Source organism: Rattus norvegicus, chromosome 10, assembly GCF_036323735.1.
Source record: "Rattus norvegicus strain BN/NHsdMcwi chromosome 10, GRCr8, whole genome shotgun sequence".
NCBI lineage: Eukaryota > Metazoa > Chordata > Mammalia > Rodentia > Muridae > Rattus > Rattus norvegicus.
In genome coordinates this window covers 28,864,202-28,875,229 of record NC_086028.1, presented here as the reverse complement: position 1 = coordinate 28,875,229, position 11,028 = coordinate 28,864,202, and the positions used below count along the sequence as shown (strand labels likewise).

The following is an 11,028-nucleotide window of genomic DNA, read 5'->3' as shown; positions in this document are numbered from 1 at the left end:
ATATTATAATGATCTCCAACCATTCAATTATTTCCATTGCTTCTTCATAACTGTAATTTTACTACTGTGATGAATCATAAAGTAAATGTCTGTGTTTTTCAATGAGCTGAGGTGACCTCTGTGAAAGGGTCGGCTAATCAACCCCCAGGTAGAGCACTACCGAACTAGTTTCTCCCATTCTAGCTGTGTGGCTTTGGGCAAGTCATTTCACCTCTCTTATCATCAACTTCTTTACCCATCAAACCATGCATAGAATAGATCAGCCCTGACTCTTGAATCACCGAAGTCCTATTTTCTTAGGACCTACTAAAGAAACAACCAGTTGGGTAGTGTTTCCTCCCATCGATGCTTTTGTCCAATCATTAACCAAGAGAGTGTTTCTGCAACCTAACAGCAAAGTTCACTTAGAGCGAAAAGAAGAACATTGGGGGGATAGCAGACATTATAGGACATCTCTGCGGACCTAACCCTGGGTTGGACTTAGCTTCGTGGCAACAGGGAATCTTCAGGATTGTCTCAGAAACAGAATTCTCTTTGGAATGAACACCTTCGGTGAGTGCAAAGCTGTCAGCTGGTTGGGGCAAAGACAAACCTACTTTTTGAAACTGGGTTTTTCGTTTGTTTTCTTATGAAATTCGTCTCAATCGCTTGCTTTTCTCTCTTCGTTATGTAACCTTGTGGGATGCGGTGGCACAACCAGAAGTGAACTCTGAAGAAAAAAGTCAGTGAGTACAGCAGGCAAGCTTCAGATGGAATGGGAGGTTTTGCATGAGACATAAAGGAGAAGTGTATTTACACATGGGTTGTCGCCACATGGGTCGTTAATTCCCACAGTTGCTGTCTGACTCTATCTCGTGGCCTGGTTTCTCATGCTGGACTCACCAGAGAGAGCTATACCCCTCACCACTGCAGTGTGCTTTCCCAGAAATCTTAGAAAGATACCATGGTCTTAGTGATTTCACGGATGATTTCACGGACAGTTGAAGATGGCAGCTTTTGTTTCCTGCTTAAATAAACTGAGAAAGCTTCCTCTTGGTCCCCAAATTCCTTATTTTCAATATGCTTGTCTGTGCTGCCTCTGACTCCTGTGTGTTAATTAAACTCCCCTTATGAAACATACTTTCCTCCTAAGTCCCACACAGGAAAATCCACATAGCCCCAACTGGGGCAAGCCACGAAGTGAATTCTCAAATAGGAGGCCCTTATTAAAATTGATTTATCTAAATTATTTCTAAGGTGGTAGCTAGGTGTGATGAGGTTTCTTATAAGCAGGCAAATTATCTTTTTCTAAAGCCATGACACAGCTAAGCTTCCCAGGAACAGCAAACAGAGTTTTGTGTTCACTCAAAAACTATAGACTTCCAAGCACCATGCTAGGCTGATAAAGCAACCCATAGATAATAACTCTACTTATCCTTGTGTCTGGTCATGTATACAGTGACAGGCACATAAAAACCATTTCAGAGATATAAACCAAAATGAGAGCTACTCTTAAATTATAAGGGCTTTGTCCTAAGTCCAACAGCAAGAAAGTTCCAGAAAAGAAGGTTTCTTCACAAGTCTGAGTTCAGATTACTTTTAAAGACACCCTACGGCTTTTAAAATTGGGAAGTTTTGACCAGGAAAAGTAAGGAAAGGAAATCTCCTTCACTGAAGTTCTACTGTGGGAGGAATCGGCTGGGTTGATTCCTGCAGGAACTGGTGAGCAGGTGGTAGAAGAGAGAGGGGTTTCCAAGCAGAGTCCATGAGAGGAGCAGTCCTACAGGTCAGCTTTAAAGTTCTCCCTGTCATAGCTGGAGAGGCAGCTCAGCGCTTAGTAACACTACCTGTGCTTCCACAGGAGCCAGCTTCTTTTCCCAGCGCCCACATGATAGCTCACAACTGTCTGTCACTCCAGTTCCAGGGTATCTGACACCTTTACACAAACACACATGCACAGAAAACACCAATGAACATATAAAACAATAAATAAATAAATCGTTAAAAAGGAAGTTCCCCCTGTCTGACCCAGGGATGCCTTGCAGAGGGTTGGCCCTCAAGAAATGTCTTCTTACTCTTTCTTCACTTCTGCTCAGAATCGTTACAACATCCTCTTAGAAATGTTACCAATAATAGACATTCACCTCACTGAAAAACTCACAATTTCAATGATGGTGCTTTGAACCCTGGGCTCTGGGATGCAGCAAAGTCTCAAATGGTCCTCAAGATCTTTGGCTTTTCTTAGGGTGGTGGCTCCTATTATCTACCTTGTTAATCTCATTTCACCACAGGTCCAAGAAACAGTCCTTTCTCCATTTTCTATTTGTGGGGTGGTGGGTGTGGCTCAATTGGTTGGTTGGATGCACAAGGCTCTGGGTTCAATTCCCAGCAGCACATCAACTAAGAATGATGGATACAGACCTGTATCCTCAGTACTTGAAATATGGAGGATGAAGGACCAGGAATTCAAGGGCACTCTTGGCTACATAGCAAGCTCAAGGGCAGCCGGGGCTGTGTGAGATGTGAAAATCTATGCTGAAGTTTTCGAATTCACTGATGACTGTCCAATGGCAGTCTGGGGGGTGATTACACAGAGCATAACATAGCCCAGCTGATTAGTTCACTCTTTGTGGCTCTACAATCCTCCCCTCGAATTACCCTTGTGCCTTCTGCACTGATGAACAGAATTTCCTCTCTGTTCAGACACAGTTAGACCTGAATCTCAGGATGGACTTGCCAAGGGCTTGTTCCTGCACCAAAGTGAATCTCTTCAGAAAGTCTTTTCTGATCAACTACTAAAACTAGAAAGTTTCCTCCTGTCTCCTGGTTCAATACTGAGATCAAAGATGAAGATCACTGCTTATTATCTGCAACATTTCTTTGGCAAAATGAAAAGCAGGGCCTGTGAGGATAGCTAAGTCAGCACAGTGTTTGTCGCTCACTATACTGGATGTGAGCAAGCTTGATTGGTATCTAGAATCCACATAAAAAACCACAGACACAGTAGTGGCACGTGTTTGCCAACCCAGAGCTGAGAAGGCAGAAAATGTGGCTCCCTGAGGCGCTCTGACCAGGCAGCTTAGCCAAATTGGCAATCTCTAGGTCAATGAAAGACCCTGTTTCAAAAAGAAACCAGGTAGATGGTTCCTGAGGAAAAAGCAATGGAGGCTGATCTTTAGCATCTGTGTGCACATACATGTACCCAAACATGCATGTACACATGCAATAGATGGATGGATGGATGGATGGATGGATGGATGGATGGATGGATCTATGGCAAAAAAATCTAACCTAGAATGCTATAGAGGATATTTTTATTCTGCTCCAGGAGTTATGTGTAAGTATTCCTTTTTTCTAAGTTCCCCAAATTCCTCAGCACTTCTCTTTAGACAGCAGATATTCTTATCTCTCATGTAAGGAACCATCCAGGGATCTATTTCCATTCTACCATGAATTGCATGGGGTCATTCAATGAATACTTTTTGACTCAGGAGCCTTTATGCCTGAGTTTAAATACCAACTTCTTTTCAAAACTTCCTAGCTATAAAATCTGAAGTGCAGTATCGTCAATGCATCTTGATTTCTTTATCTGTAAAATATGTTTTGAGGGGTTGGGAGCGGTGCTGGGGGTGAAACCAGAGCATCATATATTCTAGGCATGTGCTGTCGCTTAGTGATACACTCGACTCTCTTATTTATAAAAGGGAGGAACAGAAGTTTTAGCTTCATTGTGTTGTTGTGGAGCTGTAGAGAGGTGATCTATGAAAAGCATTTTGGGACCAGGATACACAATCCAGTGTTCTCACAGCAGTATCATGTGATCTGTGACCACTAAAATAGATAACAACAATGTATCTGAGCTGAACATTGGATCACCAGAATCAAGGACATAGGAATGAATATCACCTTTCCAGGGTTATAGTCAGTCAAAGGGCAAAAGGGCATAAAGGGTATTGAAAAGTGGCATGTGCACGCGTGCGCACACACACACACACACACACACACACACACACACACACACACACTGTGAAGGGAAAAGATTCCATGACAACACATGACAGAGATGGAGGGGCGGGTTCCTCTAGATTGGGAGGAATAAGAAGACCTCATCAAGGAACTGCTATTTAGCCTTTCTCCTTTCCATAAAGTTCAGGACCCAAGCCAAGGAAGTGGGGCTGCCCTAGGGTGGCTCTTCTTACCTCAATCAACCAAGTCAAGGTGGTCTCTCATGGGCATGTCCAGAGGCTTTTACACTATATGGATCTAGAGTATGTCAAGCTGACAAGCAGGATTAACCATCACAGTTGAATATTGATAAGGATTGAAGCGTAGTTTGTTTGCATCTGAGATCTGCAATCTTGTCACATTCTCTCAACCATCTCACGATGGATTTCACTGACTTTGTCCAACAGCTGTAGTCAAGAATTAGCCCAAGGTGCTAAGTGACAGTTTCACAAATAATTAGCAAAAAGGCCTACTGTGAATTCAGGATATGGACTCTGTACAGGATGTAGTGGTTCACCACTCATAACTCTCTTCAGAAAGGAGCACACAGCTAAAATTGCTGACAGCAAACACTTATGACATTTAAACTTAGTCATGTCAGCTGCAGACAGGGCCAGAATGGGACTATTCAACACTAGCCTTGGTCTGTAACTGCTAAAGATTTTGCCACAGAGGCCCACTGGGAGACAATTCTAGTGAGGATGTTGTCTCAACATCTTCCTCTGTCCTCTTTTGCATGCTCTTGTTCCTCCAGATCTCCATTCCTAATACCAAACCCTGCTCATAGCAAGCTTTGGTAATTTCACTGTTCCCATCTTAGCATAAACCCCTGCATCCACATACGGTTACAAGTGTTGCCCACTATGGTGGTGACCATGGTGGACATAGTTTCACCAGCTTTTATCTTTACACTGATGTTAAAGTTGATTTACACTGATGAATGACGATACCAGCAGATGGTAAGGCTTATGTTCTTGATGATTGTTTCCTGCTGCCCTCTCTGGAGAACAAAGCACCAAGAAGTACATAGAGCTGTTGGCTTTTGACCTTAGCACTTGTGGTTTTATGGAGAGAGAAAACTTGTCTTCTGAACAACTTGCTATGCTGGTGGCATGACTCCACTAACTTTGAAAACACTGTAGTCTCAGTGTAAAATGGACATTTGGCCCTCAGATGGTGATGATGAGTCTTGATTATAGCACAAGAACTTGGTACACATCATTAATGAGGTCATACCTGAATGGGTGATGTCTAGTGGGAGTAAGTGGGTTGTCGAGTACTTGGATTTCTAAAGGTCTATTTTGTTTCCCTCCCCTCTCCTCATCTTCCTCTCTGTTCCTCTCCTCTCTCCATCCTCCCGTCCCTTTTGTACACCACCAAGGAGGCCAGTATGCTCTACCACATGCCCCTTAACACAATGTTCAGCCTCACAATGCACAGTCCCAGAAGCAACAAATGACTGTGGATTGAAACCCCTGAAACTGAGTCAGAATAAATCTTACCTCTTACATGTCTTTTCTTTCAGTCACCTTGCCACAGTGACACGTGACCGATACAGATGTATTCTTGGGCTCCTTAGCAACTTTGACTTGTCCTTTAGACATAGCCAAGTTGTCCCTGAACCTCTATATAATGCTCCATCTGATAGTTCCAGGGTGCTTTCAGAAGTGCTCATATCCACTGGTACCTGTCACCTCCTATAGCCATGATTAAAAGCCCAGAGCCTGACAGAGTTTCTAGAAGCTGTCAAAACTATTCTCCTGCCCCTCAAGAAGGATTCACCTCCAGCTCCTGCACATAATATTCCTTCCCAATGGAAAAAAAATCTTCATTTTCTTCACTATTCCAGCTCACCATGATTGCATCATATGGCCACAAGCTGCTCAAACTCTGTAACCATATAGGGGAGCTGTGTCCCCCCCCACCCCCACTCTTCCTCCATGACAACTAGTACCTGCCCTTTGCCTTCTTTGGTGTCAGAACTGCACCCATTATTCAGAGATTCGTTGGCATTCCTTCCAAATTCCTGGAGCTGTTAGTGACTCATTCCCTCTTGTCATTGAGAACCATCACTGTGCTGTCCATGGTGCTCTCCATGAAGTTCCTATTAGCTGTTCTCTGATGCACAGTGTCATCAAGGGACTCTGAAGACTTCATCTGGTGACCCAGAGGCAAACCTGATGGTCTCCAGTATTATAACTGACAGGGTTAAATTAGACAACCTGCTTAGCCCCTCTTGGGAACCAGGTTCCTGGGTCATAGGACATTTCATTTGGGTAAGGGGATATCATGTCTCTAGCTACCCAGGCCTTCCTTAGAGAGACCTGGTTGAACTTTCCCACCAAAGTACTATTGACACAATGGCCCTTCAACACAGGCCTCTTACTGCAGTGTCTTTACATTCTCTGGGAATGTTTTCCTTTTTCTAGTAAAAAAAAAATACTATGTGTCTTCTTGGCACTGATAAAGCTGTAAAAAATAGAAAAGTCCTAGAAATTGCACTCAATGCCCTAGCTTCATAGCTGCTGTAGTTAATCTTCATTGACAATTTGACTGGGTTTAGGCTCATGGAAACATAGCTCTGGGTATTGGTATGAGGGTTTTTCCAGAGAGGTTTGACTAGGGTGGGAAGACCTTTGTGGTGGTTTGAATATGCTTGGCCCAGGAAGAGGCACTATTAGGAGGTGTGGCATTGTTGGAGTAGGTACGATCTTGTTGGAGGAAGTGTGTCACTGTAGGAGTGGGTAATGAGACCCTCCTCCTAACCACATGGGAACCAGTCTCCTCCTAGTGACCTTCAGATGAAGAGGTAGACCTCTCAGCATCTCCTGCACCATGCCTGTCTGGATGTTGTCATCCTCCCGCCTGGATGATAATGGACTGAACCTCCAAACCTATAAGCCAGCTTCAATTAAATGTTGTCCTGTTAAGAGTTGCCTTGGTCGTGGTGTCTCTTCACAGCAGTAAAACCCTAACTAAGACAACCTCTATTGAATGTGGGTGGTACCGTGCCATAAGCTGGGATCTCAGACTGAATATGGAGGAGAAAGAGAGCTGCATGCCAGCATCCATTTCTTTCTATCTCCTGATTATGGATGCAAAGTGACCAGAGACATCAAGCAAGCTCCTGTTTCCATGCCTTCCTTCCATGGTAGGCTCTAACCTTGAACTGTGAGTCAAAAGAATCCCTTCCTTCCTCAAGTTGCTTGTCAGTCACTTGGTCGCAGCAATGTTGGAATAGAGATACATTCCCTCCAACCCATTGTGTTACTCAGCAATTTGCACAGACACAAGGCTTGTTGTGACTCATGGTTTCAACCCACTATTGTTTGTCCTATTACTTTATTTTGTGGAGACATAGTTTACATGGAAGAAGTCTATGGCAATGGGTCTGGAATTAGGCAGATAAAGCCAAGTACAACTGTGATCTTTAAGCTAACAGTGCATGGACGTGTAGATTTGGTGCCCATAGTACCTCTTCCATGATAATTTAAACATGCACCTCAAAACTGGGAGACACCACACAAAATATCTAGCTTCTGGTTTCTTCTAAAATCTAAAAGCATCTGGTTTCAGTGGCGTACCATTCCAGAGTCAGAATCGACCCCACCAGCTGTAGGCACTCTTTGACAAGAGACTCCCAGTCTCCAACTAACCCCTTGTATACACTTATACAATATATATTGTCCTGACCCTACAGATATGTGCGTTTGAGTCTTTTGAATTAAGACAGAAAAGAAGGAAAGAGAGAGGACCAAATAAGGAAAGCTTTCTCCATGTGTCAGTTCAGCTGCTTTGGGACAGGTGTGATTATGGAATCCTGTTGCTTTATTTAACAAAAGTCAACGTATTGATGACCACAGGGTGAGAACGGGGTTTGAGAACACCAAAGCTCTGAATCTACTTCTCTATGCTTTTTGCTTTAACCTTGGCTGGCAGAGCAGCTGCCATAGCCTCAAACCCTATGTCCTTATATGACGATGTACAACAAAAAGGATCAGCGTATTTCTAGCCATTCCTTTGTCTTCTCTGGAAGCAGAAATTTTCCAGAACATTATAAAAGACTGTGACTCAGGTCCCATTGGCCAGAAGTGGACTGTCTGGCTATCCCTAAGTCAATCACTAGTGAATAAGAACAAGATTGCCGTGTGTGAATGAAAACACACAGAGTCCGTCCCTTGGATCTAACAGAGAGGTCCATCTTAGCACATGGCTGTATATACAATCTGGTGGAATGTGGAAGGTGGCAGATGCTTATGATACCTACCATTTGGGGAAGGCAGAGCCGTAGGGTGTCTTAATGTTCTATAACAATTGGGATCCTGGGGAAATCTGCAGAAGTTGAGAGACATGGTGGGATAGAGTTAAGGCCTCTTTGTCTTTTCTACATGACTTTCTATATGGTATAACCTCTTTTATTTTTTTTAATGAATTTGCCCACCCTTCCTTTCATCCTTGGGATCTGATGCTTGTTTCAGATATTTACCAGCCAGTAGAAAGCAGCTCCCCATTCTGTACCTGTTCTAGAATTTTCCATGTTTTCTTCCCCTAAGAGGTGGAAGACCTTTGGAGTAAGCCTGAGACTGTGCTTTGGTCTGAAGGTCAGTTTGTCTGCTTAAAATGCTTTTCCGAAAATACAGTAGATGTCTTAGAACAGGGGGGCTGAATCATTCACTGGGATTCGATGCCTGGCCCTATATCGTACCTCAGCTCACTCACCCTCAGGCAACCCAGAGCTTTGCATCCTAGGAAACAGTTGTCATATAAAGATATCACATCTGACACTACGTGTCACACATCTCCTTATCAAGTCACCCTTATAAGACGGAAGAACCCAGCAAAGCTGTTGGCTATGCAAGGCCCTGGGCAGCAGAAGGACTCATTCTGAACCCCTTCCTTCACACTGCACCAAACTGGAATGTTGTCCCAGGAGGCTGTCCTTAGGGAGCCCTCCAGACTCTCTGGCTGCTATGCACCCAAGCCAACAGCACATCCATCAAATTCCAAAAACTGAAAGAAAAAAAATGATTGTTTCCATGCTCTGTGTCAGCACCATGGTCTCTAGCTTCCAGGATTCAAATCCTTCATCTCATCAAATCCTCTTGACAAGCACGCAGCCACAAGGGCCAAAAATGGAATCCAATCGTAATTCTTTACTAGACGCTTAGATTCATGAACCTGTTTAAGACTCTCCTTAACTCTATAATGCAGGTCCCATACTAACTCCACTTTGTAAGCAGGGACCCAAAGGTGAGACAGCTCACCCAAGGCTGCCCAAAGTAGCCAGGAGCCAAGCCGTGTTGTAAGTTCAGATCTGCCTAGCACAAAATCTGAGCTAGAATTACTGTATTCTTCTCAGTCTAGGAAGAGCCCAAATAAAGGGTTTTTGAAACCCTGAAGGCAAATAATGGGCATTATGTCATTAAAGTGATTAGTCTCTGGCTGAGCATGTGACTCCATAGGGAAACTACTTTTTCCATGTACAAAGCCCTGGGTATGGTCTCCAGAACCACATAAATTGGACATAGCGATACATGACTATAGTCCCAGCACTCAGAAGGTGGAAACTGAGGATCAGAAGATAGATCATGCTCAACTACATAGCCTCAGCTGTTTAGCAAGTCTGAGGCCAGCCTATGCTACATGAGATCCTGGATATATATATATTCATATATTCATATATACATCTCTATATATTCTTATATTCTTTTGAGAAAAAAATATTGATTTGCTTTTGGGAAGGTGATTATTCTCCCCCTCCTGATTCTCCCTTCTCCCTAGAGCTTACCTTCCTGGCCCTCTTCATCTCTATTCTTCCTTGGGAACAACCTTAAGACACAAGGAGTCAGTTGAGTGTCCTATACCACAGATGAGTGAATTTAGGTATCTTCAGATGCTATGGCCAGGATCCTATGGTTTCATTAGGTCCTAAAATTAAAGGAGGAAACTTCCAGGCAAGTCCGAATGCCAGGGTGATCTCTAGGTCAAGGCTAACAGGCTCAGAGTGACCCATTGGGATCAACAGTCCAGAGTAAGTAGCAGAGTGTTGCCTAAGCCATGTTCATGGCTTGCAGCCAAAGTCATGGTCCAGGGTCACAGCTTGAAGCTTGCACTGAGCAGCTTGTGGCCAGTCCAAGAGTTTTCTGTCCTTGCTCAGAACACAGTTCATGGTACACATGAACCAACTAACAGCAATGAAAAGGGAAGAGCATGCACATCCTGAGCAGTCTTTTCTCATCACTAAGATAACATACATAGTTGGGTGTATAGTCCGTCATGGTGGGGAAGGCATGGCAGTGGGAGCATAAAGCACTTAATCACATTGCAGCCATAGTAAAGAAACGGTACTCAGTTCTCCCTCTCTCTCTCTCTCTCTCTCTCTCTCTCTCTCTCTCTCTCTCTCTCTCTCTCTCTCTCTCTCTCCTCTTTTAGCTTCAGTCCAGGACCAACAATTAGAGTTGGTCCTCTCAACTCAATTAGCCCAGTCAAGAAACTCCCTCATAAACATGCCCAGAAGTTTGTCTCCTAGGCAATTCTACATCTTGTAAAGTAGACAATGAACAATAACTGTCACAGCAATCAATGAACCAAAGTGTTACTGGATGACAGTGGCATCTCACTCCTCTTAGGCAGCATGTGTTATAGTGAGCTACCCGTGCTGGCATCATCTTTAATTTTTGCCATGATCCTCAGAAATCAATAGGTATCCATGACTCTCCATTTTATAGATGAACAAAATGAGGCTGCAGGGATTGGATGATCTGTCAAAGGTCTTATGGTGGAATAGGCAAGAGTAGAACCTTGGGCTGTGTCCTGAGAGAATATTGTTTTCTCTGTACTATATACCCTACCTAAGAGCTGGAGCTATGAGGCCTTTGTAACTAAGAAGTTGACAAGATGACATGTGTGTCCCTCCCTGAGCTAACCTCTTGAGTACCGCCTGTATCAGGAAGAGTCCTAAGCAATTATGAGTCATAATGTGTGAGGCCCAGGGCCTGCCCAAAATGCTCAATGCTCAACAGCCCACTCCTGATCTTCTAGAAT

General features: G+C 43.7%; 1 protein-coding gene across 3 annotated transcripts in view; it reads left to right on the top strand.

Moving 5' to 3' along the window:
- The first annotated feature begins 398 nt into the window (after positions 1–398).
- Positions 399–11,028, top strand: part of Adra1b (adrenoceptor alpha 1B) — a 118,371-nt gene continuing 107,741 nt past the window's right edge. For all 3 annotated transcript variants that reach the window (XM_039085165.2, XM_063268387.1, XM_063268388.1), the window contains exon 1: positions 399–552. The gene's annotated coding sequence lies outside the window, so the exon portion shown is untranslated. The remainder of the gene's footprint in view (positions 553–11,028) is intronic.